The sequence below is a fragment of the Pterocles gutturalis genome, unplaced genomic scaffold (assembly GCF_000699245.1).
Source record: "Pterocles gutturalis isolate BGI_N339 unplaced genomic scaffold, ASM69924v1 scaffold28066, whole genome shotgun sequence".
Classification (NCBI taxonomy): domain Eukaryota; kingdom Metazoa; phylum Chordata; class Aves; order Pterocliformes; family Pteroclidae; genus Pterocles; species Pterocles gutturalis.
The window spans coordinates 85,876-91,875 of record NW_010106481.1 but is presented as its reverse complement, the minus strand read 5'-3'; the positions used below and the strand labels follow the sequence as shown (position 1 = coordinate 91,875).

Genomic DNA, 6,000 nt, shown 5'->3' with positions numbered 1-6,000 from the left:
CTCAAAGGGATGCTCCCTCCAAAAAAAGACCTGTGCTGGGCTCCCACAGTTCTCCTACAGTCTATATGTGCTCTCGGCAGTCTGAGTTTCAGAAAACAAGGTCCTTTTTACAGGCATCTATTATGTCAGTGTTAAGCACTAGTGTCTGAAAATGCTGGCTGTCGTTCCTGTATCCCAGCGTCCTGCTGTGGTACCTAAGCATGGCAGAGCAGCCTGGAGAGCAGCCACAGCGCTGGAACCTGTCCCACCGTTACAGAGCCCATTAATGTGTTGCAGCCATGTCACTTTTCATTACAAATGTCAGCTTCCAGCACACTAGTCTGGCTTTTTAGATAATATGGGGGGTTATAATTCAGCTCATGTTTTTTGTCTGTTACTTGAGTAACCCTTTGTCTGAAATCGTTGTTATTGGGACCTGTATTAAAAGCAAAAAGCACAGAACATTTCTGTTTCATGGGAAAAGTCTGTCTAGCAAATAACTCATTGAGTCACTGTGATGGGAACAGAGAACCTTGTTGCTCATGTGGATCACTAAAGTGTGTTGGTAATGCCCTGATCTCATTTATTTGTGCTAGGTGCTAGAAAGAGCAGCTAACAATTGAGTAGCTTATTAAAGCCAAAATATAATAATCTTGCTCTCATCGGTGCACAGGATGTTCAACTATACCTTTAACAGAAAAAAAAATAAATTAAAGTGACTAAAAGGATCACAGATGCAGGGGAAGGGAAGGGAAGGGAACCAGACCTGAGTGAAATCAGTCATACTAGATTTCAGTGAGCAAGCACATGCAAAGCATTTTAGATGTAGACCATGTATTTTCATTTGAATAGCAAGCAGTCATCTTAATGTTGTGTCTCTTTTTATAGACTCCCAGTTTCCCATTGACATTGCTGCAGTAAAGAAAGATCATGACTTTCTTGACAAGGACCTTGTAGAACCTCTTTGCAGGTAAATAATACCTAAAGTTTATTTTCTGATAATTTAAGAACATGAGCTGATTTGTTATTGTTGGCATAGCAGCAGAAGCAGCAGCAGAAATGTTTGCTTGTCCACATGAATTAAGCAACGATATCTATAATGCTACCGTTCTGAATTCATTCCTCTTACAGAAAATCCTGGAGTAGGACCCCCACTACACTCATAGAAAACATATGATTTGAGAAGACCAAAATCCAATGGATTTGAAACACGTGCTTTTTAAGAAGGAACTAGCAGTAGTACAAGCAAACCCTGAATAAATGAGAGTCACATTTGAGTTGCACATTAACTCTTATGTCCAAGCACAGCAGAAAAGATGAAACTTCATTGCACAGAATTCAGCGAGTACTTTTCTCTCTCTCTCTGGCAGCAGATGTGGTTTTCATGCTGCTGTGATTCCCTTGATACTCTCCTTTTGGCACCAGGAACAGCAGTGGGACCAGAACCCCACAGTACTGCAGCTGCTACAACTAATCGCTGGTCTGCCCCTCCCAGAGGGCTTGTGTTTGCTGTTTATCTAGCTTTTTATACTCTGCCTGTGATGAATAGACCGTGTTGCATTGCTCAAGTACTGTCCCCCAGGACCCAAGAAGCAGTAATTCTGTGGTAGTTTTTCAAAACCACATTGCACAGAGGCATTGTTCCCCTCTTCTTTCTCCTGTGCTCAGCTCAAGCTGGGTTTTGCTTCTCTCCTCTTCAGCAAGGACAAAGGAGCATCTGGCCCCTAACCAAGCAAGCTTTATTACATGTTGTGGAAACTTTCACAACACCAACATCAAGATGATTGGACAGAACTCTATTTCCCCTTCTGCAACTGTGGCTAAAGTCATCAGAGAGTGTATGCTGTTCCACTGCACATTGTACTGTGCATTGCAGGGATTAATGAGTCTGTGATGCAGGACTGCAGAGAGGGTTTTTGAGAATCATAGAAAATAGGGATGGAAGAGAGTTCATCTAGTCCATCTCTCCATCCTGGGCAATGTCCTCCTTCTTGAAGGATCCAGGTAGTTCCTAGGCGTAGCTGGCAGAACGCTTTCCCAAATCTCCCTTGCTGCGAGTGAGACCTATTGCTTCTGATTTTGTCTGTTGTGGTTATGGGGAACAGAATATCTTTTTTCTCTGTGTAGCAGCCTTTGTGTCTGAAGACAAATCAGCAGGATCATTCAGTGATTGCTCTCAAGGATGCCAGGGAGGAGAATAACTGCAGACTTGATCCACTGCTGTTCTGTACAGCTTGGTGGGAGAGATTGCTATGCCCTTGCCTAAGAAACTTTCTTCCCACACATATATGCATCCCCCTGCTTCAGTCAGGCATGGGGGAAGACACACTTTGCTGTAGTTTGGGAACTGGGAAGTGGTAGGAGGTTATGATCTCTTCCCCTCTGCTCTTTCCCACAAAGTTGAAAGACCATCCAAAAGTGCAAGTACGATGTCTGTTCCTATCCCTGCTCCTGCAAGCTAACAGTGAGGTGCAGTCATTGCATAGTTATGGTCCCCAGGCATCCAACACCTGCACAGCTAAATGTAAACAGCTCGCCTCTTGCTCCTCCGGCCTCTCTGTAGACTTAGAAATACATCTACAAGAATTGCACTAGGTTGATACATTTAAGAGGATTTCTTTGTGAGCTGAACAGCTAGAGACTGGGATTTTTTTTCTCTTTTAATAAAAGGTGAGGGTTTGGAAAATAAACTAGCAGCTGGAGAGATGCACTTATGTGACAGAATGCTTTATATTAGCCTGAATCAAGTGATACTGCTGAGACATGTAGTACATAAGCATAGACACAGATCTTTCTAAACCTTTTTATTCAAAGATAAAGGGTTTTATGACTGTGTAGTAACCTTTTCTGTAATTGTTTTATTCAGAAGACAACACCTGTTGACTTTAATTTTTATTGGGAGTTTTTAAACAGTTTAGATCTTAAAAAGGACGAACACCTCATATACTAGCCAAGTAGAAATACAAGTATTATGTACAGGTTATGTCTTCACATTGCAGTATGTAATTTGCTGTGACTCAGCAGCTCCAAACCTTTATCTGAGAGCAACCTGTAAAAAGCCATGGTGCCAAATGTCAAGATTCATCAGAAACAGTAAACAGTGCCAGACACTGCCCTGAGTACCAGCTTTGTTACTGTATTAGCTATCAAACCAGCATCTTACAAGTTTGCTGGTGCACTGGAGATCCTCACAGCTCGGCTGACCACTGTGGCCAGTTTTCTACCCTTTCTTTGCTCTGTGGTGGCATTACTACAAAGTGCATGCCAGTATATCAATACAAGAGCTGCAGGCTGTGATGCATTTTTATGAAATAAAAAGTGAAAAAAAGGTTGGTTACTATTTCTGTATGCACCTATTCCCAGGCTGGGAGCCAAACTCCTATTCTTCAAAACTATGCATGACCAAGCCTTCACACTGACTAATAGTGCATTCAGCCCATAGAACTGAACAAAATGGAATTCTTATTTTTATTTGGAGAATAATTTTAATGCTGAAATGCCAGAGTTGATAATCAGTTTGAACAGAGTTTTAGCTCTGAATGGTAATGGTTCTAGCATAAACACTGAATTTCTTTGTTCTTGTGGATTGAAATCAGACTGGCAACCTCATTTCATAATCAGTTTTCTTATGACATTGCAGTATACAGGACAACATGAGGTACAAATGCAGAGAAACCTTTTCTTTTTTTAAAGCAGCTGGTAGTATTTTAGTCAAAAAGCCTAAGACTCCCTGTTGTAAAAGATTTCAGTGACCTTTTTGAGATATTCTAACACTCCTGCTGTTTGCAATATCATTTGAAAATTTGGCAAAGTAAAGACCACATTTGAGGCCTTTGGGTTAGAGGCATATCTATCAAGAGATTCCACTCAGATTTTATTGAGTAATGAACAATAGAAAATTACCATGCAATCTGCAGGCGAACACTGTCAGCCTGCCAAAATAATAATTGGGCATGAAATTTTTGTAGCTGGATCTCTGTCATTTCCAAAATAGCAGCAACCAACTCTGCTCTGGGAACTTTTGTGGCTACCGTGATAAGAGGATGAGAAGGAAAAGCCAAGCCATGCTGTGTTTTTTGTATTCCTGTACATACAATGTCTGAGAATATAAAGAACAAGTAACAGTCTGATACAGAGGGCCCTAAATCAAGCTCTTAAAATTTGAACTGTGCCAAGCAGCCAGCAGCCTCTTTTTCCACAGCTAGTGCCTCTTAGATGCCTTGTAAATAATCCAAAGGTCGCTGTGCATGGGACATCCTACCATTAGAGTTTTGAAGTGGTGATTGTATAGTTAGCACTGTCTACTGAGTTATATTGCTGTAGGTGCTGTTAGGAGATAAGCCTGCCTCTCCACATGCAGTATGGAAAGCCCTGGTCCGAAGTCAGCAGAATGGCTCCCATTGACCTCAAGGAAAGTTGACTCAGCTCCTGTGAGCATGTAGCCTGTAAGGTGACTCCCTCAGTTGCAGTCATGGCATAAAGTGATAGGACTGGAAAACAGTATGATCTCTTCATGCGCAAAACAGGTGGAGCGGGGATGTGCCGTTGTCAGCTTTGCACACCAGCACTGCTGGTACTGGAAGGACCCTTATTCAGTGTTCAGACCTCAGCAGAGTGCAGCGCAAGGAGATGGAAGTCCTCTTCACAAATTCCACAGCACTACAAGAAGCCAGCTAGAAGCATGTGTATGCAGCACCTAGACTTGGCTAGGAGTAACTATAAAACAAAGAAATAGTGTAGTGTTTCCCTCAGGAAGGATTTTACAGAACCATATAATGTGTTCACCTGGTCACAATCCATAAGAGAGAGCATTTGCAGATCTGCAGAGGTAGGACACACTGCGCTGTCCGTGCTAGTCCTCCCCATGGTGACTCCTCCTGCATGACCATCTGGTGCCCGTGCCTGCATTCCCCACCAGCTGCTTGGAGGCAGCTGAAGAACAGGTCCAGGAGAATGCATGTGGCTCCAAGTTGCTTTAATGTTGTCTTCCTATCATCTGGATGTCTCTTCAAGCAGGGCAACAGGACACCTGTGAGGTTTTGCAGCTAATCAGATCCTGCATTGCTACAAGCTTTTATGTATTTGTAAACACTGCTTAGTGCCCTACAGGATACAAAAGTCAGATTTCCTACTTCTGAAAAACTTCCATCATAAGGGTTTATAAATATAGCACTGGAGATGGGATTCAGAACACCTGTGTCTAATGCCATCTTAGATCTCCCAAGATTTCTCAGATTTCTCCACAGGCTGTCTGGACCAAGCAGACCTGCAGCAGCTGAAGACCAGGCTTGATACTCTAGGGGATCTAAAATAGCACCAGAAACCTCTGTTTGGGCACCTGAATCACCCCACTGATGTTTATGTATGGTTTCAAGGGACACTTTTCAACATAGAGAATGACGTTTCACATTAGAGATGTGAGCTAAACCATAGAGATAGCGTTTACCAGTGATGGCCTGAAGAAGAAGCAAAATTAACATCAGTGAAGCATTTGCTGTAGTAGATATTTTGCAGGCTTCCCCTGAACACTGCAGAGCTTTCCAGACAAGCATTCAAATGCATCCTTGATGATTTGTTTTTTATACAGCTATGTCTTGTGTTTATTTAATATTTTTTCCTGCCTTTTCTCAAGTCCACCTTTTATGTTTTTGTTAACATTACAAACAGGCAGCCTTTCCCGTGTTTTAAGCAGTGACATGAAACTGTAGTGCTTCTCTCACTTTGACTGGAACATTAGTGACACCCTTTTGTAGCCAGGGACTTTTATTTTTTGTTTTTTGAAAGATTTGCTGAGGCCTGTCAGTCATGTAACAACTTTAAGCAGATGAGAAAAGCTTTCTGACACTGCTGGCACATCAACAAGGCTTAAGAAGTTGAAACAGGATGTCTTTGATTGCAGTTGTTAGTACCAAGCAGGCTCACAAATATGATCATTAGTTCTCTAATTTCACTGGCAAAGAGCCCTAGAAAGCATACTGAGGTTTTGTAGATGGGTGAATTTAAAACCTGAGGTTGAGTCCC

The 6,000-nt window shown here is 42.1% G+C and overlaps 1 protein-coding gene across 1 annotated transcript in view; it reads left to right on the top strand.

Annotated features, from left to right (window-relative positions):
- STARD13 (StAR-related lipid transfer (START) domain containing 13) overlaps positions 1 to 6,000 on the top strand; it is a 37,559-nt gene that overhangs the window by 1,251 nt on the left and 30,308 nt on the right. The window contains exon 2 of the mRNA XM_010087806.1: positions 868 to 949. The gene's annotated coding sequence lies outside the window, so the exon portion shown is untranslated. The remainder of the gene's footprint in view (positions 1 to 867; positions 950 to 6,000) is intronic.